The 27,908-nt window shown below is 32.6% G+C and overlaps 1 protein-coding gene across 5 annotated transcripts in view; it reads right to left on the bottom strand.

Moving 5' to 3' along the window:
* The window catches only part of LOC118179429 (N-acetylglucosamine transporter UNC93A-like), a 328,066-nt gene that overhangs the window by 72,213 nt on the left and 227,945 nt on the right, over positions 1-27,908 (bottom strand). Inside the window, exon 4 of one of the 5 annotated variants that reach the window (XM_085819137.1) lies at positions 14,708-14,790. The exons of the other annotated variants lie outside the window; for them this stretch is intronic. The gene's annotated coding sequence lies outside the window, so the exon portion shown is untranslated. The remainder of the gene's footprint in view (positions 1-14,707; positions 14,791-27,908) is intronic. 5 annotated transcript variants of the gene reach the window in all.

The raw sequence follows: 27,908 nt of genomic DNA, 5'->3' as shown, positions 1-27,908 counted from the left end.
CGAGGGCTATCTGCCTAAGGGGAGAGATGCCTTCGTGGAGGACTTTGTTTTCTATAGAAAGCTGAAAAATAAGCGACGTGGAAAATTTCCTATTAGTGTTTCTACTTCCATTCTAAGAACAGCAAAAGTAATTCTAGAAAGGCTGTTCCCCTTAAAAAATCCTTGTGCTTTAAATGTTTGTAAGTCTTTAGAAGAAAAACTTTTTCATCTAACTTCTTCCATGTTATTTTGATTCCCAGCTGGACGTAACTCAATTATTTGCACAAATTGGACAATGGAAAGAAACAGAAACACATTAAAAAGCTGTTATTGAACCGAGAAGATCGATCCGTGATCCAGACTGAATGGAGCCGAGGAAGCAATAACTTCCATTTTGTAGAATTAAATGGAATAAAATACCATTATTTTTCTATGTCTGAAAAATAAGTTAAAAGGAATATTTCTATCAAGAGATTGTAAAATTATAGCTGTCAGACAAAAGTAACCAATGTCAATTAATTTTCTCCGTTAATTATTTAATATTTTTTATACGTAGGCAAAGTTAATTAGAAATTAGGGAAAATATAGTATTTTAACAGACCTTTGAGACCAGGGAAAAAATGAAATTTCTCTCTTCTGTAAATCATTGCAACATGAAGTACGCTTAGAAAGAGTAATAAGTTTTCCATTCATCATCTTGCTTGCGAGATGCAAAAATGATTTATTTGGCCAGTTTGTGACTTATATGATAAGGCTATATTGAATGTAATGCACGTGGAATTAATACTAGCTACGCTCATTAAAATCCTTATATATATATTTCTATTTTATAATCATTATTTGCTTCTATAATCTGCTAATTCTATTTCATAATCATTACTAGATATTTATGTTTCAAATTTAATCAGAAAACTAGGCGATATGAAAGAAGTATGTTACCACTTGCAATATATTTGTCTTTCGAAGTTTTCAGACAAATGTAGAAATTTAAAAGAAATATGTTGCTCCTGCCCAAATTAAAATATTTTATATCCACAGGCAGTGTTTTGTAGTTCAGTTCAGCAAAGCTTAAGATACTTAAATTTTCTTTCAAATTTTTTCTGTTATTAAATAACAAACTAAGGGATTTAAAAAGAATAAACTTAGTTTTATTACAATTATTATTAATTACAGCAAATCTTTGTAGAACGCGGATTTGTGAAACCTGATTTTGCGTATACGTGTTATCATAATTATTTTCATTTAATATTTTCAACCCTAGAGCTTCATTCACAACGTTCATTCATCAACATTGAATGTTTGCTGCCATCAGCACTGATAGAAATTATGAATAATTTTGAAAGATTTCCGTCGATTAAAAATGAAGCCATAGAAACGTTGCGGCTGACGGGTTTCTAGACATGGAAGAAGGAGAAGACAAAAAAATGAATGAATGAAGAACTGGATGATTTTATCACATCAGCCTACAGTAAAAAAATGACAATAAAGAAGCAGATAAAGCGCCTTTAACTTATAAGTTAAACGAGTTGCTTAAAAAGGCGTAAGAACTATCTGATTTTCCAATGAAGATTGGCCCAGATGAACAAAGTAGGAGACACTTCGTTTAACATTTTGTGCATACTGAGGCATTGAAATCATTTATTCATTTGTGACATTGAAATTCCAATTCATACAAATTCAACTTCATTGGAGGCATTGAAAAATTCGGTGCTCTTAACGAGTAAGCAAAAAACCAAGTAGTAGCAAAATTAGTAAGCAAAAATTGCCAGTTATTTAAAAATAATTGTATAATGTTCTTATTATCAGTGATAAAAATCATATCAATTACCATTTATTTCCTTTTTATAATTTAATTACAGCAATATTTAGGTTTGTTTAAATTAATATATAAATTTTCATCTGCATTATACCTAACACATTGTTTCCATAGAAAGTTTGGTTTGCTTTGTTTAATTATGGCAAAGCACATTTGGCCTATCTCCCTAAAGAGAGGAATGCCTTCGTGGAGGATTTTCTAAAGGATCTGATATGCAATTTTCATAAATGCAGAGAAGAATTTCCTGATACCTGCAAGTTGTATGTACACAGTTCAATTAAAAGCAAAGAAGACTTGCAAGAGGCTTTGAAGATTACGACTGAAAGTACGGAAATTCTTCAAAGACGTAATATTAAGAAGATGGGAAACCAATTACATGAAATTTTGAGAGCTGTGGAAAGATGCTGAGGTCGTTAGCATTTGGGAAAGGAGCTCGAGTACGGGGATTTGGCTCATCATCCAAGGTGACGAGTCTCGTTTGGGACCCAGATGCGGATAGTATTTCTCTCAACGTAAAAGAACTATTAAAGTTTGTCAAGAATGGAACTGAAGATTTACTATCCGAGCAGTGGGTCATATTTATGATCCAATTGAGTTTCGAGGATCTTTCATCAAAAAGTTGAAATGCGTTCTACAAGAACTATGGAGTGGGATCCGGAACGGAACGACAAACTTTCATCCTTATTGGATTACAAGTGATAGTTATTGTGTAGTGAAGATGAACATTTAGAAGATCTCTTGATTCCTAGATGTTATTTTTCAAATCTGAATTCTAAACTTATTTCATTTGAATTCATTCGTTTTCAGATTGATCTCTTTTAGCCTATGGAACAGTGCTATATTTGAGAGATATATCAGATGATTAGGAGGATAAATACTACTTTTCTTTGCACTTGAAATGTCATGTAGCCTCTCTAAAAGGTGTTATGTTTCCAAGATTCAAATCAGTAGGAGTTAAAACGCGATTTAGGGTGTAGATTATATTTGTATATAACATTGTTCTAAATAGGTATTTTGACATAGAATCAAACTTTTTTGAATAACCTACCAATTTTTTCCATACTTAGACCCTAAGCCTCAAATTATGATAAAAGTGCCAGGCTTCGTTAAAACCGCCTGGTTAGTTTTTAAAATATTAGGTCTCAAAATTTTAGTTTCTCAGTGTTAAATGAATATGGTATATACACTGCTGGCCATTAAAATTGCAGCACCATGAAGGAAAGCAAACACAAAAAAGATATTTATTGTACGTAAAACAGTATGGCATGAAGATAAAATGATTAAATTTGTAAGCAGTTTGGGGGTTTACAGGGTGCGAAATTAGTAGAAACAGCTGCCACCCTTGGCATCTAACACGGCCTTTATCTGGTTAGGCCAGTGTTTCTCATCCTTTTAGTATTCACGGCCCAATTTTCATTCATAATTTTCATCGCGGCCCCCCCTCCCCACCGCATACAATAAAATGTATACAATAATAATATATTTTGAGTATTTTGGCGCTAAACCTACACTACAACCTTAATTTTAAACTTTACAAATTACCAAGAATACGGAAATTTATTGACATTTTGCAACGCCGATCGTCAGCATTGAAAAAACAAGAATCCTATGCCTTTTTATTGCTCTTGCGTCCCGCCATGTCGGGCATTCTCACGGTTTCGCGAGAAGTTTCGATTTGTCTGAAATTTGTCTGGTCAGCTTCAAAGTTAAGTTAGGAACATGCGCAGATGTGAACAAATGTTTTCTCATAGGGAAAAGGAGAAAGTTCTACGACGCCAATTTCAATTCCAGACAATCTCATTCGAGTCGATCCTTCTATCGCTATTGAATCTATTCTGAATGTTACGTTATATATGTTTTCGTGTAATTGCAATTCACCGTATTAAATATTCACGGTAGCAGACTTATGCAGAATCATGGATAAATTTTTAAGCGGGCGTAAGCGAGCATTAGACGATAGACAAGCATCAACAAGTAGTGCAGACGAGCGTAGTTCCGAAAATAAAATCAAAGAAATATTCTCAAGAATACTTTAATTTTGGGTTCACTAGTACTGAAGTAAATGAAGAAGAAAGGCCCCTGTATATCATTTGCTCAAAAATGTTGGCGGGAGACAGCATGAAACCTAATAAACTTAAACGACATTTGGAAGCGCTTCATAGTGAGTACGTAAACAAACCCAGAGAATTCTTCGAATTAAAATTAAAATCATATGAAAAGCAAAAATCATTGTTTAAAAAAAACTTTGTCTGTGAATGAAAAAGCTTTAATTGCCTCTTACAAAGTTTCATATAAAATAGCCAGATGTAAAAAGGCCTCACACCATTGGTGAAGAGCTTATTTTGCCAGCCGCAATTGAGATTGTAGAAATTATGTTTGGAGATAATTTTGCAAAACAATTGCAGTCTATACCTCTTTCAAATGATACTGTTGCCCGTCGAATTGCTGATATAGCTGAAGATGTAGAGTGTCAGCTTTTGTCGAAGTTACGTGACAAATTGTTTTCAATACAACTCGATGAGGAAACAGATAGTAATAAAGATGCTCATTTCATTTCCTATGTTAGATTTTGTGATGATTTGTCAGTAGTAGAAGAATTACTTTTCTGCAAATCAATAGAACTCAAAGCAACAGCACTCGCATTATTTGCTATCTTAAATGATTTTATGAACGAGGCAAACATAGAATGGAAAAATCGCGTCGGAATATGCACCGATGGTGCTCGTTCTATGTCCGGAAGATTCCAAAGTATTCAAGCACTTGTAAAACAAAAAATCGTCACAGTGCGTCTGGACACATTGCATGATCCACAGAAAAGCTTTGGCTTCCAAAGAAATGAGTCCTGGTTTGAATATTGTGTTAACTACGGTTGTAACCGTAGTAAATTATATAAAAATGAAACCTCTGAAATCAAGAATCTTTTCCGCACTTTGTAAAGACATGGGTGCAGTACATTCAGTGTTACTATTTTATTGCGAGACAAAATGGTTATCACGAGGGAAATTTTTGCAACGTGTTTATGAATTAAGAGAAGAAATCGCCGTTTTCCTACAAGAGGAAAACAGAACGGAAGCTGAGAATTTTCGCGATAGTTTATTTGTGATGTAATTGAGCTACATGGTCGACTTATTCGAGAAATTAAATAACTTGAATCTTCATCTGCAAGGAGCAAATACACATATATTGGATACGAGTGATAAAGTTAATGCTTTTTGTAGGAAATTGGAATTGTGGAGCAGAAATTTAAAGCAATAAAATTTAACAATGTTTACAAATTTGAATGATTGTATTAAAACTTACAAGGCTGAAGAACAACATGTAAAAGTTGTTTTTGTAACCATTGAAAATCATTTAGCAATGCTAGCAAGGAATTTTAAAAAGTTCTTTCTTGCTGACGACAAACTGATATCAAGTTACAAGTGGGTGAGGGATCCATTTCAAAATACTCCCGAAGGACTCTCAATTGAAGAGGAAGAAACCTTCATAGATTTCACGGCAAGCGGCGAAACCAAAAGACAATTTAGTTATAAACCACTCTTTGAATTTTGGGCAGGAGTGGATGATGAGTTTTCTGCACTAAAAACAAGGGCATTTCGTATTCTACTACCATTTTCAACATCTTACCTTTGTGAAACTGGATTTTCTGCGGTGGCTTCTTTGAAGATAAACTACAGATCTCAGCTAAATATAGAAAAAGAACTGAGAGTGTCTATTTCTAATATTAAACCCTACTTCGAAAAACTTTGGTCTGCAAGACAGGCCCAAGGAAGTCACTAATAATTATTAAATTTGTTTTTAATTTAGTAAGTTGTTTAATTTAATAAGTTAATTATTAAATATGTCGAAATGTATTTTGTTTTGTATGTGTGTGTGTGTTCTTTCCTTTCAGTCACTTAATCAATTTTTTAAATAAAATTTTCTCTTGGATATCCTCGCGCCCCCTCCCCACAGGTTGAGAATCACTGGTTTAGGCATAGAGTCGAACTAGGCTTGGTTGACAGAAACGGGCAATTGATTTCATGCTGCTTCAAGTCTATGCCACACTTCATCAACCGTATTAGCTGGATTAGCTGGAGAAGGGTGGTGGGCCAGTCTTTCACCAACCAAAGACTAGATGTTTCAATGGTTGAACTGGATCAATTTCACTTTCAATGGCTTTCAATGGCTCAATTTCACTGTACATATAAAAACCCTTAGCCGGCTTAAATGTTCTTACTCGGCCTTTATTGGCAATCGTTGGTCGTAATCATATACTTAAAATTACAGAAGTGTTTTAAATGACGAAAATATTCATGCTTTGGAAATGTCAAAATTAAAAGAAATAATGTTAAAAAAAACGAAATCTGACTTTCAATGCGGTCTCCCTCATTTTATACGTATATCTGGGAAAGGTTTACGTTCGTTATGCAAAAATAAAATTCTAAAATGTTTGACTCTCGCACAAAAAAAACTGACCAACATATTTAATTTCAAAATTCGAAATTTTCAATTGGCCTTCATGGATCGGTTAATTAAATTAATTAATTCGAGGAAATAAGTTTAAATAAAGTGTAGGAAAAAATGTGTATAATTTAATACGCGGTACAAGGAAGTCATGTTATGTCCATAGCAGATTTTTTTTTAAGGATGGTGTACGAATAGAGGAAACAACCTTTATTCCACACACTTTATAGAACGTGTGTACAAGAACCTGAATTAGATCCCTGGAAACAGTAAGATCAAATTTTCTAAGCTATTCCTCATCACCTGAAATAAAATGGTAGAGCAGGCGTAGGCACAATTCTCAGTGGCACTCTATAACCACGTTATCAGATACAGATAAATCGCTTTGTCTCTCCTCTCTACGCCGTTCCACTTCACGCCTCATGTATTTTCTCTCCTTTCACTCTTAGTTTTATTGCGAACACTTGTTTAATTATTGTGACAATTCATGCCTACATATCTAATCAAATGGCCACTAAAAAAGGAAAGCTTGATGTTCGCGGTTTTAAAGACTTTTGGGTGAATGAATATGGATTCATTCAACAAAGGGATCGTGCTACATGTGTGTTACGTCGCGAAGTGTCGTATATCGCACTTCAGTGTACAAAGACATTTTCCAACTAAATATCAGTAAATATTTCAGAATTTCAATGAGAAATGTGAAGTTATAAAAAGAGCTGTTACTGGATATAAGAAATAAGTTGCATTTTATTTCAAACAGTTGGAAATAAACCTAAAGCTACCGAATGTAGTTTCGTAATTGCTTATTGTGTAGCTGCCAAAGGCAAATCTTTCAATGATAGCGAATATATAAAGGACACAAGAAATACCGGCACAACAAATACCGGCTTCTACACGAACTATTGAAAAACAAATAACTTAAATAACAGAAAACGAACCAACAAAACAGAATTCTGGATTACAAGAAACTGCTGCATTTATTATTGCTCGTGATGAAATACCGATGTGGAATGATATTGAGTACCTTGCAGTAATTGCGCAATATGGCGATAAAGCTCGACGTTATGAAGAATTATGCAGCTCGATTCGTCTGTCTGGAACAACTAAGGGGCAGGATATTCTTTTCTCATTTATAAATTGTTTTGAAAGTGAAAACATTCATATAAATAAAATATTCTTTATAACTACTGATGGCGCTCTTGCAGTGGTTGGCAAGGAAAGAGGATTTGTCAAACATCTTGAAATTCATACTGGACATAAAGTATTGAACTTCCATTTTTTGTCACAAAAATTTCGTTACAGTGCTTAATTCCTGTAATAAACACAGTTGTTAAAATAGTTAATTTTATAGTGTCTCGTTCTTCATTGGTACACAGGCAATTTAAATCTTTTTTAGAAGAAATGGAAAACGAATATGTGGATCTCCATGTGGATACAGCTAAGTCCGTTGGCTTGATCGAGGTAAAGTGTTGAATAAGCTTGTGTCATGTATGGAAACCATTAAAGGTTTTCTTAATGAGACGAACAACATTTACACGAATGAAACGATAAAGAATGGTTATTCAAATTGATGTTTCTGACTTATATAACTAAGAATTGCAAGGAAAGGGACAAACAGTGTTTGAACGTTTTGAATATTGGAAAGGCTTTGCTACAAAATTAAATATATTTTCCCTTGATATTAATATTAGTACTTACAAATACTTCCCAAATAGTAAAGCACTTGAAAATACATCGACCATAGCTAACGATGTACTTCCAAACTTACGTTAAAGCACTTAAGGAGAAATTTTTCAAAGGATGCAAAGACTTTTGAAATTTCTGTGCCTATATTTTCCTTTCTAATCAGATTTAAAAGACTCATTAAAAATTCCATCCGATTAGCCAATTTTTGAGTGGATGAACGTTATACTTTTGAGTTGGAACTTATTGAACGAACATCTTCAGAATTATGAAAAAGAAATTTTACGGATTTACAAAAAAAAAAAAAAAAAAAAAAAAAAATTCTGGAAGATAACTCTAACGATAAATCGACAGCTATTTTAAATTACCGGATGTCTGCTTTCCGTTTTTGGTTCTACACATATCTCTGAACAAAACTTTTCTCGTATGAAAAATATTATTTCATATGAGTCCACGAATAAATTGTTTAGTATTCAGAATCATATATCAAACTGAAAGTCACAAATTATATTTCTGCTATTAAATAATCTTTATTGACTTTTATTCCCTAACTCTGCATGCATTGTCGCGAGAATTGAATTGTTTCAAATATTTCATACTGTGTGGCATCCTGAATCATATTGGTAAATTGGTTAGGCACACCGCGGCTACAAGCTTGCTGACCGCTGTGTTAGACTATAATTCTCCATCAAAATTGAATTACTCGCTTGAAGGTCGAATTACTACCAGTTATATTTAAATGATAGTAGCGGTGGTAAGGGGAATGTTAGGTATTAAAACAATCCTCCTATGCACTTCTTGTGACGTAAGAAAAAGCTCACGGATGCGGAATTCAAAGATCTCAAGTTTGAATTTTTGCACAGTCAAATTTTCAAGAGTTCCTCGTTCCTAAATTCTTCTTCACCTCACAAGCTAGTATGCAACTACGTTTAAGAAATCATTTGTTAAAGATTCATTTAAAGTAAAATATCTTAAATATTTTCAGAAGGTTGGAGATCATGTTATATAATTTACAATTTGATGGTCTATCAACTATTTGATATAAATAGCTTATCAACTTATATATATCTCAAATATTTTCATCAAGATAACATTCGATATTCGGCCTAGGAAGCATGAAAAATCAATTTTGCTCTCACCGGGATACGAACCACGGCTCTTCCAACTGCCAGCTGGTTGCCAAACTATGAAAACTTACACCATGAAAACACACGAGGGAATGTAGTAGTTTTTCACCAAGTTATATAGCTTTTAGTATATTATTTTTCAGCAACCTTAGGCTTTAACAAAAGTAAAGAAATTTCAAAATATAGCAAAATCCAAAATGCAATAGTCTACTTTCTAAATTAAATTAATTTGTACGGATCTTCCAACTGCCAGCTAGATGCCAAACCATGAAACCTTACACCATGAAAGTACACACGAGGGAATGTGGTAATTTTTCACTAAGTTATATAGCTTATATATTATTTTTCAGCAATCTTTAACAAAAGTAAAGCAATTTCGAAATATAGCAAAATCCAAAATGCAATAGTTTACTTTCTAAATTAATTAATTTGCACTAAATTCAAATGATTTTTTTATATACTGTTCCTTCGATAGCAATGAAGTTAGGACGTTTAACTACTTTTCTTAAATTAAGAGATTACAACAACGAATTTTTGATACTGTTTTCTTTCTTCAGTTCCAAATAATTTAGAGTCATTTTATGTTAGAATAAAAAAGAACTGAAATCGCTTAAAGTAGTGATTTGTAATTAGCATAAAATTAAGAGTAAATTAATTAAGACTAAAGTAACTTCAAAGTGATCATTAATTAGATCTTTTAAACCTTTTCGTCTCAGCTTTTACTAATTAATTTGCTACGTATTCTAAGAAAAGGGAATTTCAGAAATTTTTGATTTCAACTGATATGTTACTTATTTTGATTTTCTTGTTTTTCAAATGTCGATAGAACTTAAACTCTAGAATTCTTTACTTATTTTATTTATTTATTTGTTTTTGTAAATAAAACATATAACATTTCATTTTACACATTTGAGAGAGCAAAGAAGACAAGTCGCAGAAAGATTTCATCATGTTAGTTTTAATGACAAATTGAAATTCCCATGATTACTTAAATGTTTTGAATTTAACTCTATCATGTGTTAAATAATGAATAAATGTTTTGAATTAATTTAAGAAAGCATACAAAAAAGGTATTAAGATCTGATTTTATTTTGCTTTCGTAATGCATATGATAGTTGATACTCCAATGGGAATTCGGAGATTCAAAATTTAGTTCTATGCGAAAGCAAAGTGAAAAAACTCAGAGAAAGCGCGTAAGGAGCCATTAACATTAATTTAGCAAAGCAGTTTTGATAGTAAATAATTGTATCTACAGGAGCACGTTGTTTGTGCTTGCTGTAGAGAATCTCTTCTTACGCTTATATATTGCTATTCGTTTACATAAAGTTGACTTCTCTTTAATTCGACATCATTAGGTTGGAAAACTGCCATCATGCTTTTGAGTTGGAGAGTCAGTAACATAAACAATTTTCTTTTTAAAATAATTATCTACTGCTTAACCTTTAACTGCTGTGAGCGGTCTGAGAGACCGCTGAGGATTTTCTAATCGTCGTTTCCACCTCTAAAAACGGAGAATGGTCCCTGGCCTTTCTTTTACCTTCCCAAACCCACGAGGTCACATATCCAATTTCACACTTCTAGCTTTATTATGGTTTCAGTTATCACGTTTTTTTACTTTTTAAGGTGTCTGGGAGACCGCTCACAGCAGATGCGTACCAGTTTTAGTGACGATAGACGTTATTTATCGGATGCTTGTTTTTCATAAAAGTGATAAATATGGCTTCAAACTTTAACAAGAAAACGTCCCGTATATCTCACACAAAAAGAAATTGGATATCTTGCCAATATTTTTGATGTAGAATACTCTGATTATGAAGAATCGTGTAGTATTCACAGCCAAAGCAAAAATTTCTGCAGATGAATATCATAATTTTTCTAATGACTGTTAACAAAATGATAATTTTTATGGAAAAAAAGCACTTCAAATGGAGCAAAAAAGAACTAAGTCGGGCGATACGAATACCGAAACATAACATAATAGTTCAACTCCCTGGAAATCGAAAAATCGAAAAATTCCAATGAACAAAAGTTTCGAGAGTTTGAATTTCGAATTTTTTAAGATCCATGTCTTTACGTTATACAAATGTTTCATCTCTGCTGAAAACAGTAATAAAGAAACAAAAACTATAACCAATAGCGAATCGCATCTGAATTCATAACCTATGGTAAATCATATCTGAAATCACGCCTGTAACTTCTAATATTCTTCATTAATTTAAAGATTTTGAAAAGGAAGTTATTTAAGAACCTGAACCAGTTTTAACTGCGTATTTATCCTTCATCTAAACATATTATTATTATATCTGATTGTTTTACATTAACACACAATCAAACAAATAAAATGAGTATTTCAGACACAAATATCATTAATATATATACATATAACAAACTTCAGTTGTTAAGTATCTATAGATAGCATCCGAAACTTCGTTACATTCTTTCATTGTATATAAATCTTATGTGACAATGAAACACTCTGCATAAAAATATGAGTAATTCAATTTTATTTTGAGTTTTAAAATTATGATTCATGTGAAATAATTGAAACGCGAAAGAAAATACTTTCTTCGTTTCCTCATTTTATTCAACGCGCGTTTCCTTTTCTAATGCGAAAATCAATAAAGTCTTAGAGAAACTAAGAAACAACGTAATGTTTTGAAGCGAACGTACTCAGTTAGTGGCAAATGTAGAAGGGCACTCCCTTTTCAAGAAAACTCTATCAATTTTAGATGACTTTTGCTCTGAATTTTTTTAACTTCTTTAGATGGGAGTTCCAAATTAAGTTATTTGATTACTTCCCGTGGCGTTCAGCGAGTGATAAATTGAGAAGAACGTCTTCTTCGGTTACATTTATCAAGAGCACCATGAAATAAGAGTGCAAATTCTATAGCAATGATTTTAAAAATCCTAAAACTTCATCGGAAGATATGCTGAAATTTCTCTAAATTAATGTTGAATATTTTGTCATTGCGAAGTACTTTATCAGGAAGTTTCTGTTGGTGAGGGCAAATATGTTTCCATTTAAAATGCTTCCTGAAGATCAAGTAAAATCTCTTTTAACTCAGTTAAAATTTTTCTTGTAGGAACAGGAAATTAAGAATTTATAATTCCTTTAATGGAAATAAGCTTTCTATTTCTGTGAGTAGCTAGAAAATTACGATTAATATTTCTAGATAACTGCATAAATAGATTTCATTGAAAATCGAAGTTTTATCTAGAAAGTTCCTAGTATGATATTTTTATTATGCTGTATATTATGTTTAGTTTAATTTCAATTTGAGTTTCAGTCAGTTGCGTTTATGTGCAGGATTGAATCTGTAGTCTAAATATTTGAAATGCATTCACTCTGATAATAGTGTATCAAGATTCTGTAATCCTGTGCCGCTAGTTAAGCAAAGTTTACTTTTCTAAATTCGGTTTAAAGTTCAAAGTTTACCTTTCGGCATTGTTTAAAATGTGAGTTGAAGAAAACTGTGGGGTGCATGGTGCACCCACAGCGATAATGTTCATTATCGAAAAATAAAATGACGTGTGGAATTGCCGTTATGTGTGTTCTTCAAATGTCACTTTGTTAACTGCGCAGCAAAGTCTTCAAATTAATTTTCAGTCCTCTCCAACGCCAATCCGTTGCAACTTTATTCTCACCAAGTCATCTTATTTCAATATGTAACGCAGTCTTATTTCATCTACTAATGCAGTCTTATCACAATAACAAGGCAGTTTTATTTCAATAATAACGCAGTTTTTTACATCTAATGGAGCAGTTGTATTACACATATATATTCATGTTGCACATGTATGAGTATTAAACACTTAATGAGACGTTATAAATATGTTACCGTTGTAGGAAGTATAATAAAAAAGCAATAAAAATTAAGGAAGCGCAGGTACAGCTGAAATTTAAAACTTCAGGACGCATAATAATCCAGATTTTTAAAAAGTCATAGATATATTACATTTTTTCAATTGAAAAATCAAAACTTGTGCACTTTTTTTGCAATTAAAATACACAAATCGAAATCGTATCTGTTGAGATATCCCTCAACGCAACTTAAAATTCAACTCAGCGAAACACAACAGGAATGGATTTTGTTTTAGGAAAACATTTACCTTTATCGAGATTTGAAGAAGAGATACCATTTGGGAGAATAACGGTGCAATGCCAGATAATAAGAAATTAAGACATGTGAATAAATGGAAATGAGATAGCCAGAGCCAATTAAATCCAATAATCTTCCATGCTCATTAAAGAATCCCAACAAATTTCACTTCATTCGTACTAATGAAGTGAAATTTCATTAGTACGAATTAGTACTCTTTCGAAAGGTAAGGTGATCGAAATCAGATTAATTTTATTCAAGTCTGTCAACCGTCGTTAAAGAAAATTGAAAAATATAAAGGAAAGATATATCTGGTTAACAAATGTTGAATCAGTTTCAAAGTTGCATTATAGTAAAGATAATTAAACTATATTCAAATGATAGATACAAAAAATTTGCGCTTAAACTGCAGAGACTCAAGCGCTTATTGTAAAATGATTGGTAAAGTAATGATTTCAAAGACAATTTGCTAATCCTAAATGTACACCTACACGTATAGATTTCATTAATAGTTTGCGTTTTATGTTTTAAAATGTTGGAAAATTATTATTTTTGGATATAGAGAATTTTCTGAAACATAGAGCTAAAACATTATGCAAAATGCAAAAAAGTTACAGAAAAGTGCATTTCAGTTGCAGAGGAAGAAAGTTCAAAGAATGCAAAGGAAAAACCACCGGGAACGTTTGAATGCAAAGGTCATTTGCTAGAACTACACAAAGTTTAAAAGCTTTGAAGTTAGGATTAAAATGTTTAGAATTTTAGAATTTTGGGTATTTTTATCTAAACTATGAATGAAATACTAAATTTTATCCCATACTAGGAGATTGAATAAAAAACAACTTAGTAATTTAATATCATTTTGTTGTGAAAAATGAGAAAAGACAAAGCAAAAGTGCTATAAAATAAATTGGTCGAAAACATAAAATTACAAAACCAAGTCCCAAACACAGTTCCTTAATAATAAATAAATTTTCGTTCTTAGTAATTAGTCATAAGCTCAGAACTTATAGTATTAATAATTCTAACTCACACAACCTATATAATATTTCACTTACGAGCCTGACGTTACATGATTCAGAGTGCTGATTTGCCATTTATGCAAGCAGAATTCCTAGGAATTTCTGCTGTGTGTACGTAGAGATACACAGAGGAAGTACGTTAAGAAGTAAGAAAAACGGTTCGATATATTTCTTTTTCTCCCTTTACTTTTTTCATTCCTTTCCTTTTATACACAGTCACTAAATGCACGAGGTAACATAAGAAGCCCACAAATTATGAAAAGTTATGCTGCTTCTGTAGTTTATGTTAGCTTACAGCGTTTGACTAAAATTGCTTTAGCATAGCCTTCTTTTGAAGGAATTATTCGAATTTTCGCATATTATTTAAAATAATTTAAGAAAGGAAAGAATATATAAAAAAGAAAGATAATATGAATTTAAGGCCGAGTATAAATAAGACTGCTGGTTTTGGATGCCATGTCTGGCTCTTAGGAAAAGCTATTTCAGTTTTCGTATAATCTTTGATTGCAAAATGTCAAAATAGAAACAGAAATATATTACTATTTTATAACAGGCCTCGGCAACCTATGAGCTGCAGGTAACCGCGTGACCCATTTTGTAATTTCAAGTGACCCACTTGAGTTCTGAAAATAAAGTATAATATATAAAAATAAATTAAAAAGCATAAATATAAAACGAGCACTTGAAGAATATATTAAAAAAGAAACCGAAAATAAATAATAAAAATAACATTTTAGTTTGATTACGAACTTCCAGAAATGAACATGCATTTTTTTAAAAATTACAACATAATTTCAAGGAGGAATTTGGCAACGGCGGTCCGTGATTTGTAATTCAAAACAAAACTGCCTTTGCACTTTTGTTCTCACTCGGCATTTACAATGCGAGCAAACATTTTCACACATGGAATTAATTTTAAGTAAAAACAGGAACAGCTTAACTATCGAAAATTCAGATATTTGTATTCGTGTTAAGACGACTAACTGCAAGCCAGACTTGACTAAATTGACGCCACAAGTTCAGTATCAGGGAATTCATTGATATCGAAGAGAAGAATAAAGTTGAATTAGCTATGTTTGTTTTTAAAATTATTATAATTATAATTTTTGTTATTACAATTTAAAGCGTATTATAATTATGTTTTCAATTAAATTTATCTTATTATACACTAAGAAAGACTGCTCTAATATGAAATCCGAAACGTCTTTTTAATATACACATTTTGGTTGATTTTGACCCGCAACCAAAAACGGTTGGTCGACTTCTGTCTTATGATTTATTAAATGCAATATCATAGCTTTGCAGCTGAGATGCTTTTGGCATGACTTAAGGATGCAAAACCGCATAATAATTTATTTTTACTAGAAAACTTACATTAAAAATGCGTAATCCTCATACGACTCTTCGTCTGTAACTACTGTATCAAAGGTGTGTAAAGAAATAACATGCAAAAAATGCATAAAAGACTTCGTTTGCATCACATGTGAAAATTAAGAATTTAATTTATTATTTCACAAATTATTATCGCTTTATTATAATGGAAAAAAGACAGCAATTAATATATTACTTCGTCTTTACAGAAAACTCTGTACTCAGTAGATGTTCACTATTTTACTTTATAAAATAGTACTATAGTATAGTAATTTATTGAAGTTTCCATAGATTAATCTTTCTATTTTTGTAGAAGTATTACATTGCCTTACCATTTAAAGCCAGAAACAGGATATTTATAATACCTGCTGCTTGACAAATGCTGCCAATTCGAAAAATATAAGATATTTAATTTATTACCAATGTGAGGCCTGACAAACTACGCAAAATACGGTCCATTGAACCCATATGCATTTCCGGGTCCATCTTTACGAATCACAGAGGCGATAATCATATTTCTTAGAAGAGTTTAAGAATAAACAAGAATAAATAGAATAAATATTACTTTTTCTTCTTTTAAATTCTCTTTAAGTAAAAAGCAAGGTCATCTTAAAATAATTATCATAAAGATGAAAATAGAAGTAATGAATTAAATGATTACAATTAGTGTTATTTCATAAAAATATTTAATGATTTTAATAACAAATGAAGTATTTTTTTGGTCACACTAATTTAGGTAATCGTTCCACTAGAAACTATTTTAGATTTTAGATGCAACAGAAGCTACACAAAGAGATTTAGTGTATGATTAGTTTATTATACGGCAAACATTTTTAATTATGTCCAGAACCGGACTGAATGAAGAAAAATGTTTTAAAGCATTTTAATTTGTGAATAAAGCACCTTATTGCTTAACCATTTTAGTTTATTTATTTATTACGTGCTCTTGGTACTACACGGAAAGGGAAGGATGTGTTGTAGAGGACATTTTAAGGAAAATTTTCTTGAATCCACTTTACACATGGGGGAAAACTGCGAAAACGCACATACAGCCAGCCCCTTGGCCGGGACTCGAATCCTGAGCGAATACCCGTGTTCAGAGGTTTGGTGCAGGTGGGCTACTAAACACTTTGGCTACTGGGGGCCTTGTTTAACCATTAAATACGAAGAATAAAATACGAATCAACTTACGTCTTTCCTTCAGATCTTCTCAACTATATTTTTATTCTCTTTGTTACATTATTCTACTTTTTAGTATATTTTTGCTGTACTGGTATTAGCACAAATGGCGATTTTTCTATTTTCTTTGCTTTTGTTTTTATTGAAGAATTTGAAGAAAGAAACTTAATTCGATAATACCGCAAGATACAGGATAGAGTAGTTGGACTGTCGTTGTTGTGTTCATATTGCATGGAAGGATGATTGCCAAAGCCTAGGCCAAAGAGAGGTTGGACTTCTATTTTCCACCCTAATCGTGAGGTACAGCCTCCGTGTGGGGTCCTAGGGTCTTTTACCTCTCTCCCCTTCCACCAAACCCCACGAGAGGAGTTTGGGCTCGTCGCATATTTAGAGTGCCCCAATGCCGCACGGACACTATACATTTACAAACATCCACGTTTCTCCGGAATTCGAACCCGAACCCTTCGGTGCCGCAATAGGCTCCCTTAACCACTATACCGTCTGGGCGACAGAGTAATTGGACTAAACATAAATAATGAAAAATTTATTTTCTTCATTATATAACCAGTTGTAACATTATTTATATCTTTAAAGTCATTTATACTTTCATTAGCTCTCAATAAGACACAAATTAGTCAATGTGTATATAAGAACAGAATTCTTAGATTAGAATACAGCTTGTATATAACAACATAGTTCAGAGAGAGAACAGTGTACAGTGTAATAGAGTTAATGTGTGTATAAGGACAGAGAAGTTATGTACCAACTTTTGGCAGCAAACGCTGAACGTTCTTTCTCATCCAACTATTAGAATTTTCTACAGGGGATTTTAATGTTTTGCTACCGTGTTTGTTCGCATATTTAAAAGCCTGAGCCAAAGGTTATAATAGGACTTGCTTTGTAAGTTTCCCACTTAAATTTTTACATTAACATTTTATGTTATATCTGGCTCTTAGAGAACAAAAGTGTCTGATTTTTGCCGTGCACGACCTGTGTATTAGTTAAATTATTTTAAAGAAGTTTAATCTAAACCTTCATCTGAGTTTGTTTTTCTTTCATTTGAAGACTAAGACATGAAAGTAAGTGACTTGACAGTCTACACAGAATCAGAATTCTTAGATTGTTGTAATTTTTATGTTTCTGCGCATTTAAAAAAGGGCAAAACGCCATATTCTGATAAACTCAAGTTCCAATTTTGTTCACGCAGTGCTTGTGGATGGCAATACAATAAGATACACTGATTTTTCCAAATTTCGATTTAGATTTTTAAAAAATTGAATGTTTAAACGATTTTCTGCACACGAGAAAAAGTCTTTTAAACGAAATTTGTATGAAATCCTTAACATATTTCCAAAGCGAAAGATTCAAATGTTTGGTGGATTTTCGAAAATCGTTCGACCATTTGAAACAACAGAATTATTAAAGGGGTGACTGTTAAAAACGATTTTTTAACCGAATAATTTAATCGACAACAAGTTAGTGACAATTAAAAGATGAAAATAAAATAAAGTTGAAATTTTTTATATAAAAAGTAAGTTTTCATTAAAACTAAAAAAATAATTAAAAGGCTAAAAGAAAAAAAATAATTTACTATTTAGTTTCATAGGAATAAGAGATTAAAATAGTTCTCTTTACAGAACTCAACTAGAATAATCCCGAATAATAAAAACATGGAAGTTTAAATACCAAAATCTGTTAATAAAATTGAACTTGCACTGACAAATATAAAAACCATTATCATTATAAATTTATCAACCTCGCCCCGCGTTTTTAATATTCATGATATAAAAATTACAAATGAATTTGTAAAGAGAATTATTTAATCGTTTTTTCTCACGAAACAATATGATAAATTATTTTTTTAGTTCATTAATTATTTTATGAGTTTTGAATAAAAGCCTATTATGAAAAAACGCTTTAAACTTACATTATTGTTTTTAGTTGCTTAGTTTGTTAATTAATAACAAAGAGACTAATTTGAAAGATAAAGAAAAGTAAAACAAAAATTTTGCCGAATACCAACCCATTGTCGCGTACAAAATAAAAATGTTTCATTTTCGGTATTTACAACGCACTGCTTTTACATCACTGAGTTTGCTAATCAAAAATTCATTAAACTCTCACAAAACGTGAACTTTTTAAAAATATAGTATTTCAAAATTCGGGCTCTAAGGTGCACATATTCGTTACAAGACTAAAGAGTGTTCAAAATTTTGGGATTCTAGATGTCACCGTCTTTCCAGAAGGCAACGGTGTCACATACAGGCTGTTTAGGTTTTTAATACTACAGGTAAACTTTAACTTATTATGCATTTTGAATTTTTCAGTTTGGGCACAATTTCTGAAATTTCTGTTTCTCTTTTAAGTCAAGATAAAACTTCGAAGATCGTAGATCATCTTTCGTAAGCAAGAACTGTGCCTCGATGTTACCTTTCCTTGCAAGTCACTGATAGCCTTTTGGAGCATTCATGAATAAAATAATACAAATTTTGCATAATAAGAGTTGAAACTTTCAGCTAAAACGCAGTTGTTTTCTGAGAAGAGAAAACACGAGTTCTTGCCATAAAAGGATATCTTGTTGCTACCACTGCAAGATGGCATTATTTAGGATTACTTAGATTTTGAAAATGTTCGTGAACTGAAGCAAACCGAAGACAGCTAAAGTGAGAACAAAACATCACAGATAGTATGGATTTGTTCCTCTGTGTGATGGTGATTGCAATAACACAAAAGAAGGTAACTGATCTGATACCAAGTTAATGTTATTGATAACCATGTAGTAGTTTGTTTCTTGACTTCAGTGATAATTGTTTTATTCTTTTTTAAGAATGGATTAAAAAATAGCGAACAGAAGAATCGTGTATTCAACGTAGAACGTAGAGCGGTGTATCTTGTTACCAACAAAATGATAAGATTGTATAATTTGCCAAGATACTATACAAAAGAAAAAAAGCGAACAGAGAATCGTGTGTTCAACGTAGACTGAAGTAGTGTATGTTTTTGTTAATGTAAGTCATAAAACCATCTGTCTGATTTGGCAAGACACTATACCAGTATTGAAAAAGATTGCAATATTAATAGACTTTGTCACTTTTCCGTTTTGCCGACGCAGGCGATAAAGTCGCCAATAATGGTACAACTGATGCCAAACGGAATATCCTCGCTGGTAACCTTCTACGTCTCATTTTCAAAACAAGTCGCAGCCATTTCTTATCAGATTGATTTGTTCTTTCAACACTGGCATATAATTACATAGAAGTTTTATCAGAGAGTACAATTTTATGCCCCAAGGCCATTCGCTGTAATTTAGTCTATTAGAATGCAATCACATCGCTCACCCGAAGGTGAAAATATAGAAAAGGCAAAGTCAAGGGTTAAATTCATCAATTCTAATGAGAATACACTAGCGAAGTAAAGCACTGCGGTTTTACATAATTTCTGAGTAAACTATTCGTACGAATTGAAATAATTCTTGCATTTAAACTTGTATTCCATATTAAGATTTAACTTGAAATTAATGTAGATAATTACTGAGAAAATTAGATTTTTGTTGCGTAGTTTACGTGAGATCACTTGAGGTCACGTGATATGAACCGGCTAATCAGCTTGTTGAACCATGAAAGCATAATAAATTCTTAAATTAATGTCTTTTTACAAATTTATTATCTTTATTTATTGGCTTTTTAGAAAATTTTAAACGACATTAAAATGTTTATTCCTTCAAAATAAAAAATTCTTAGAGCTAACATTTGTTAAAATTTTTTATGTGTATTATGTATGTTGTCGCCAATAAAGTCTGCTTGGCGAGATTTGCGCCGGCGAAACAGAAAATGACTAGACTTTTAACTACTAAGTATTATAACGAATGAATATAATTGTTCTGAATATACTGCTAATTTAATTCTAGTAGCAAGGCTGGGAAATCAAGTTGTTGTGTGGCTGCTGTGACTAATCTCGGTTGTGTGATATCAGAGAAAGCCCTCGAAATTCGCCGTAGTAAGAGGCAAGTTTGCGCCGGTCGCTGGAAACAGCCTTGCACAGATACAGGTGACAGTACGATTTGATGAGTTCCGCCCCAATTTTGAAGGACAGCATCTCGTTGAGTCGAATCCGAGGGTCTCTCTTTCCCTCCCACCAAACTCTCGAGAAAGGGGGTGAATCAAGTGCTGCAATATTTATCTAAACAGCAAACAGTTCTGACACAGCAAACTAAGCAAGAAGCTTGTATAAAATCAAGTTTTGTTGTTGCTTTATATGAGCTGCAAAAGGAAGAAAATAGTTTATCTGTGAAGATCATATGAAAGAATGCTTCGCTAAGGCTTGTGGAGTTGTATGTCCTAATATGGAACACAAATTTGAGAATATAAGTTAATCTCTGAGAACTATTGTTAAGAAGAATTGAATGCATCGAACATTTAGTATCAATGTTCGAGACTATAACGTCGATAGCTCTCGACGAAAGTAATGACCAAACAAGTGTTACTCAATTATTAGTTTTTATGCACATTTGTACACAATTATCAGTTCAATAAATGATGACATATTACGAAGATTTGAGCAATTTTCTAAAATTTGCAGCAACTTTGCCAATAGTTTATGGTTTATTTTCAGTATAAACTGTCAGCGCATCGAGCGAGCTACATTCTTGAGATTATAGGTCTGTGTTAAGTTTAGGATTGTGTATCCATAGATCGCCAATAGATGGCGGTAGTGTTTGTAAAAAGAAACTGTGATGTCAATTATATATATGTATCAGTTCGTCTTTGGTGTGCGTGAATAAATGTTGTGTGGAAGAACGCTCCTCTGTTTATTACTTTAACTGCGATCCAGTCTGATTTATTAGAGATTTACACATATTTTGTTTATGGTGCCTGCAAACCGGGATTATTACGAACCAGAAAATCGACAGACTGAATATTTCGAAAATGGAGGGCGTTCTTGAACATTTGAAAAAGAAACGATCGGTTGTTAGACAATTAACTACGAAACTGATAACCAAAGTCGAAACGAATTTAGGAAATAATATTCCGCTAAATGAGAAAATTGAGATAATCGAGGATTTATATGAACAGTTAATTGAGAAAATCAATGAACTGAAAAGTTTAGATTCAGAAATAGAAACGAAAGTAACTTCGGAGGAGATTGAAAATGAAGTTACCTTAAGTCAAGAATACCAGGATAAAACTGTTATATGGAGAGGAAGAATGCAACGATTTTTGAAGAAGAATTCGGAATCTTCTAGAACAGTTCATCAGAACGAAACGGCTAATGTTGCACTTCCAGTTGAAGCGAAAACAGTGAAGTTGCCACGTCTGCAAATCGGAACTTATTACGGAGATTCGTGTAAATGGTTAGACTTCTGGAACCAGTTCGAAAATACAATTCATAATCATAGTAGATTGAGAAAAACTGAAAAATTTGCGTACCTAAATTCCTTACTTGGAGGTAATGATTTAGCTGCCATTTCCGGTTTCGCTTTAAGTGACCAGAATTATGATTCCGCAGTAGAAATATTGAAAGAACGTTTTGGAAGACATGATGTTGTTATCACCTCGCATATGAATAAATTATTATCCCTTGAACCAGTGGGAAACATTTCAAATGTTAAAGCACTGCGTAAGCTGTACGATGAATGCGAAGTCAACATTCGAAGTTTAGAATCGTTAAACGTTACTTCTGGAAGTTATGGAAATATTCTCTGTCCTATCATTTTGCAGAAATTTCCAGAGGAATTAAATTTGGAATTTAATCGTAGTCGAAATATGGCAGCAGGATTTGATATAAAGGAACTTATAGAATTCTTAAAAAAGGAAGTTAACTGTCGAGAAGCTGCAAGTTTAATGAACTCTGCGAAAACGAATCAGAAACCATACTTTCGTCAAAATGAACAACGCACGAAAGTTTATCCGAATTATAAACCGAAAGTTCCGACTGCTTCAGCTTTATCAACAATTAGATACAAATGTATATTTTGTGACAAAGAAGATCATACGAAATATAAATGTACTGAGGTGAACGCTGATGAGAAACGCAACATTTTGAAACGTACAGGAAAATGTTTTCTGTGTTTTGGATGTAAACATTTAGCTATCAACTGTAAGAACACACAGTTTTCCTGCAAAAAGTGCCGCGGTAAACATCATGAAAGTGTGTGTGTGAATCCCGCATCAGCTGTCTCCAGTGCAAAAAATAAGGAAACCGAAACATTGGCGGAAATTGTTCAAAATTCTTCTGCCAAAACTGGATCTAATATTATGCTTCAAACGGTGTATGCTGTGGCTGAGAGCAGAAATAAGAATTGTATTGTGAGATGTCTTCTTGACGGCAGTAGCCAAATCTCTGCAATTCGAGAAGATTTATCAAGAAAATTACAGTTACAGGGGAAAGGAGAAACTGTTTTAAATCTGCATACCTTCGGTGAAAAGAACGGGAAATATTGGCGTCGAAAGAAAGTTAAACTTACGCTCCGAAATATTAATGACCCTGAAAAATCCATAAATCTCGAAGTCATTGAAGTACCACTCATAACAAATGCCGATATACGAGTACCAGATGTAGAAATCAAATCCAACCTCCAAGCATTCGGCATCACTTTGACAGACTGTGGTGGCGCCGATGGAATGAGTCATATTTCCGTTTTAATCGGCGCGGACATTATGTGGAAAATAGCAAGCGAAGAAGTAAAAAGGATAAACAGAAATGCCGTAGCGATGAAAACCTTGTTTGGGTGGTGTATACAAGGCAAATTTCCTTCATCAGACTTTCAAATCCATGATGCGTGTTTGAACTTAAGTGTAGAAGAGAAACTTCTAAAAAGCGTCGAATCGTTTTGGGATATTGAATCTATAGGAATTAAAAATATTTCTGACGAAGAACAAAATGAAATGGCCTTGCAAATATTTAACAACTCGATTACACAAAAGGGTCATAGATACGAAGTTAGACTTCCATGGAAAGATCAGAATGTGGCTTTAAGAGACAATTTTAAGAATGCTGAAAGACGATTTTTAAAGCTGATCGAACAATTTAAATCAAACTTGAACTTTTATGCGCAATATAAAGAAGTGATTGACTATCAGCTGAAGGAAGAAATCATAGAAAAGGTCGATCTTGGTACTCCATCTGAGAGACGAACTTACTACATACCTCACCGTGTTGTCATCCGTGAAGATCATAATTCTACGAAACTTCGCATTGTTTATGATGCTTCTTCAAAGGAAAAAAATCATGAATCTCTAAATGATAATTTACTACAAGGACCAAATCTTCTTCCTGAACTTTTGAAAGTTTTAATAAATTTTCGACTTCATCGAATTGCATTTACGTCAGATATTGAGAAAGCGTTTTTACAAATTTCTGTTGCACCTGAAGATCGGGATTCAATGCGATTTTTGTGGATTGATGAGAATTCAAGTTTGAGCAATCCGAGAATTCAAGTTTATTGGATGTGTCGTGTAATTTTTGGAGCAAAATCAAGTCCATTTTTGCTGAGCGCTTGCATTAAGCATCATATAAAGAAATTTGAAGACATCCATCTCAGAACTGTAGAAATGTTAGAAAACTTCATGTATGTTGACGATTTTATTTGTGGATCAGATACGGAGGAGGAAGCTATACAGATATATCATGAAGCCAATGATATAATGAAAAAGGCATCAATGACTTTGACCAAATGGAATTCTAATTCGGATACTGTAAAAAACCAGTATAAATCAAGTGACAACTTCGTTAGCTTCAAATTGCCTGACTGTGATTCCCCCTCAAAGATTCTTGGACTTCAATGGGATACAATTAAGGATATCTTCTGTTTTAATCCGCAAGACGTTATTGATTTCATCCAGTCAAATGACCAAACAAAACGTTGTGTTTTAAAAGCTGCTTCACAAATCTTCGATCCTATTGGGTTTCTTGCTCCATATGTTATTCAAGCAAAAGTTCTGTTTCAGGATTTATGGCTGAAAGGTGTTGATTGGGATGAAATTATACCACCAGAATTGCAAGATAAGTGGAACAAATGGTATAGGCAACTATGTGATCTACCTAATATCCAGATACATCGGTGGTATTTTCGTGATGTTGATGAAACACTGGAACTAAGTTGTTTTTGTGATTCATCTCAAAGTGCTTACGGAGAAGCAGTGTACGTGAAATTCCGTAGCTTAAAATATTGTGGAACAAGTTTAGTGATAGCCAAGAGCAGAGTGGCTCCCCTGAAAAAATTATCTTTACCAAGACTCGAGCTTATGGCAGCAGTGTTAGGTGCAAGACTTGTAACTACAGTCCGTGTGCATTTTCCTAAAGCTAAGATTCACTTATGGACAGATTGTCTTATTGTGCTTCATTGGATAAAAAACTCACCACGGCAATGGAAAACATTCGTACAAAATCGAGTGTCTGAAATTCAAGACAAAACATCCCCGAGTATGTGGCATCATTGTCCTGGCTCAGATGATCCTGCCGATAAAATTACACGCGGTGTTAAAGTGAGTGATGATCTTGTAGTAGATCAAGTGTGGTGGCATGGACCTCCATGGCTTCATCAAGATGAAATAAATTGGCCTAAAGTGAACGAGCATTGTAACATAGTAGATAGTGTTGAAGAAAAAGTTGTGACTCAAGTTACTAGTAGTGTTCAACTTTTACAACCAGTGTTAAAAGTAGAAAACTTTAGTGACTTAGGTAAACTTTTAAGAGTCACGTCATATGTATTTAGATTCATTAATAATTTAAAGTCACAGAATAGAGTGATTGGTCCTGTGACCAAAAATGAAATATGTAATGCTATGTGTTATTGGATTATCTTATCACAAGGTGTTAAATAAATCGATATCATATGAAGAAGCAAGTCGAAAAATAAGAAACGTATATTTTCACATTTTTTATTGAAACTTAACAACACGTGCACAACATTACATCGGCATCCATAGCTCGCACACAGAGAAGAGAACTTGGTGTTGCCAATACGGTAAATATAAATGTACCAAACTAACACGCCTCCTTACATTTATATTTACTAATTACAAATAAACAGATATAAGCAACCTTTTCATCTTTACCATTTACAATAATGCATAGATATAACCAATAACATTCAACACTTAACACAAATTATTTTAAAAAAAGTTTCTTTCATTAACTTAAATGTTAAACACAATTTAGTTTACATAAGGACATTACCAAAATCTATTTCATTTCAAGCAAATATATTTAAATAAACATCACTTAAATAAACAGTATACAAAATTTATTTCAATTTCAAACCTTCTCTAAATTTCATAAATTTAATCTTTCCTAAAGACTTAGTAAAGATATCTGCAATATTTGATTCTGAATCAATCTTTACAATTTCAATTACTCCATTTTGAACATTTTCGTGAACATAGTGATATTGAACTTCTATGTGTTTCGAATTTTTTGTGAAGTTCCCATAATTAGCAATGGCCAAAGCTCCTAAATTATCTTCATAAATTTTAATGGGGTGAGTTATATCAGCAAAAACATCATTCACAACATTTTTCAAGAAATTAATTTCTGTCACAGCCTCAGATAGAGCAATATATTCGGCAAAAGTGGAAGATTTTGTCCCACAATTTTGCTTTTTGGATTTCCAGTAAATTGGATTACCAAATAATTCAATAACAAACCCAGTAGTTGACTTTCTGTCAACAATATCACCTGCCCAATCAGCATCAACATAACAATTCATAATATCAGTTTTAAGATTTTTACTATAGGTTAATTTTAGATGTTTTGTTAAGTACAAATACTTTAAAACTCTCAAAGCATATTTGAAATGTGTCTCATCATAACAATTTTGAAATCTACTTAAATAATTTACGCTGAAAGATATGTCTGGTCTAGTACCATGACTAATATACAAGAGTGCTCCTATTAGATTTCTATATTTGACATTTAGATTTAAATTAGATTGGCTTAGTTTAAGATTAGTCTCCATTGGTGTATCATAAAGCTTTGAATTTTTAATACCATACAGTTTAGCTAAAGATTCAATATAATTTTCCTGACTCAGTGTTAAGATATTGCTTTTCTCATTATCATATTCAATATCAATTCCAATGTAGCTTTTTACTTTATTTAAATCCTTCATTTAAAAATTTTTATGAAGTTGTTCCTTAATATCATTAATTACCCGAGTATCTCTACAACATATCAACAAATCATCAACAAATAAAAGAATATATACAAATACATCATTTTCAGATTTTACATAAAGACAATAATCATATTTACTTCTACGAAATCCTAGACTCTCAATATACTCGTTAAAACACTCATACCAAGCACGAGGGCTTTCTTTCAACCCATATAGTGCTTTCTTTAATTTATACACTCTATTCGAATTATCATTATAGCCTTGTGGTTGTTTAACATAAACCTCAGACACAACATAACCATTTAAAAAGGCAGTCTCAACATCCATTTGATGAATATTTAAATTATACTGACAGGAATATGAAAGTAACAATTTTAAGGTTTGCATCTTGATGACAGGGGAGTAAGTGCCCTCAATACTATCATTTGCTGGAAACCTCGAACCACTAATCTAGCTTTAAAAACATTACCTGGTTTTCTTTTGAATACCCACTTCACATCTAGAATTGCTTTATCCTCTGGTTTAGTCACTAGTGTCCAAGTGTTATTTTTAACAAGACTGTTCATTTCACTGTCCATTGCCTCTTTCCAATGTCCAGCCTCACTGCATGTTGTCGCCTCCTCAAAGTTAACTGGAACTGTAGCATCACAAAAATTTGCACTAACACAGTAGTACCCGAATTCTTCATGAAATCGAACTGGTGGTTTGATTTGCCTTTTTGGTCTCATTCCACTTTTTGTTTCATCTTCATTTATCATACTGTCCTTGGAGTTATCATTACTCGATTCACACGACACTTCTTGAGGTTCATTTTTCTTATTTGTATCATCATTCTTATCTTCATCATCACAACCTACACACATTATGTCTTCTTCAATAATATCAACATGTCTGGCAACTATTATTCTGTTATTCATCAAAACTCTATATCCAACTTCTGTATACCCAAGTAAAATTCCAAATTCAGCCTTTTTATCCCACTTCGACTTTCTCTTTTCTTCTGGTATTCTTACATACACTCTACTTCCGTATAATTTCAATTCATTAGCAGATGGTTTCCTATTGAAAAATATTTCA

Source organism: Stegodyphus dumicola, chromosome 6, assembly GCF_044657685.1.
Source record: "Stegodyphus dumicola isolate Sdum_Otavi_A_Nest chromosome 6, ASM4465768v1".
Taxonomy (NCBI): domain Eukaryota; kingdom Metazoa; phylum Arthropoda; class Arachnida; order Araneae; family Eresidae; genus Stegodyphus; species Stegodyphus dumicola.
The sequence above is the reverse complement of the archived record's forward strand: the minus strand, read 5'-3'. Positions and strand labels throughout refer to the sequence as shown.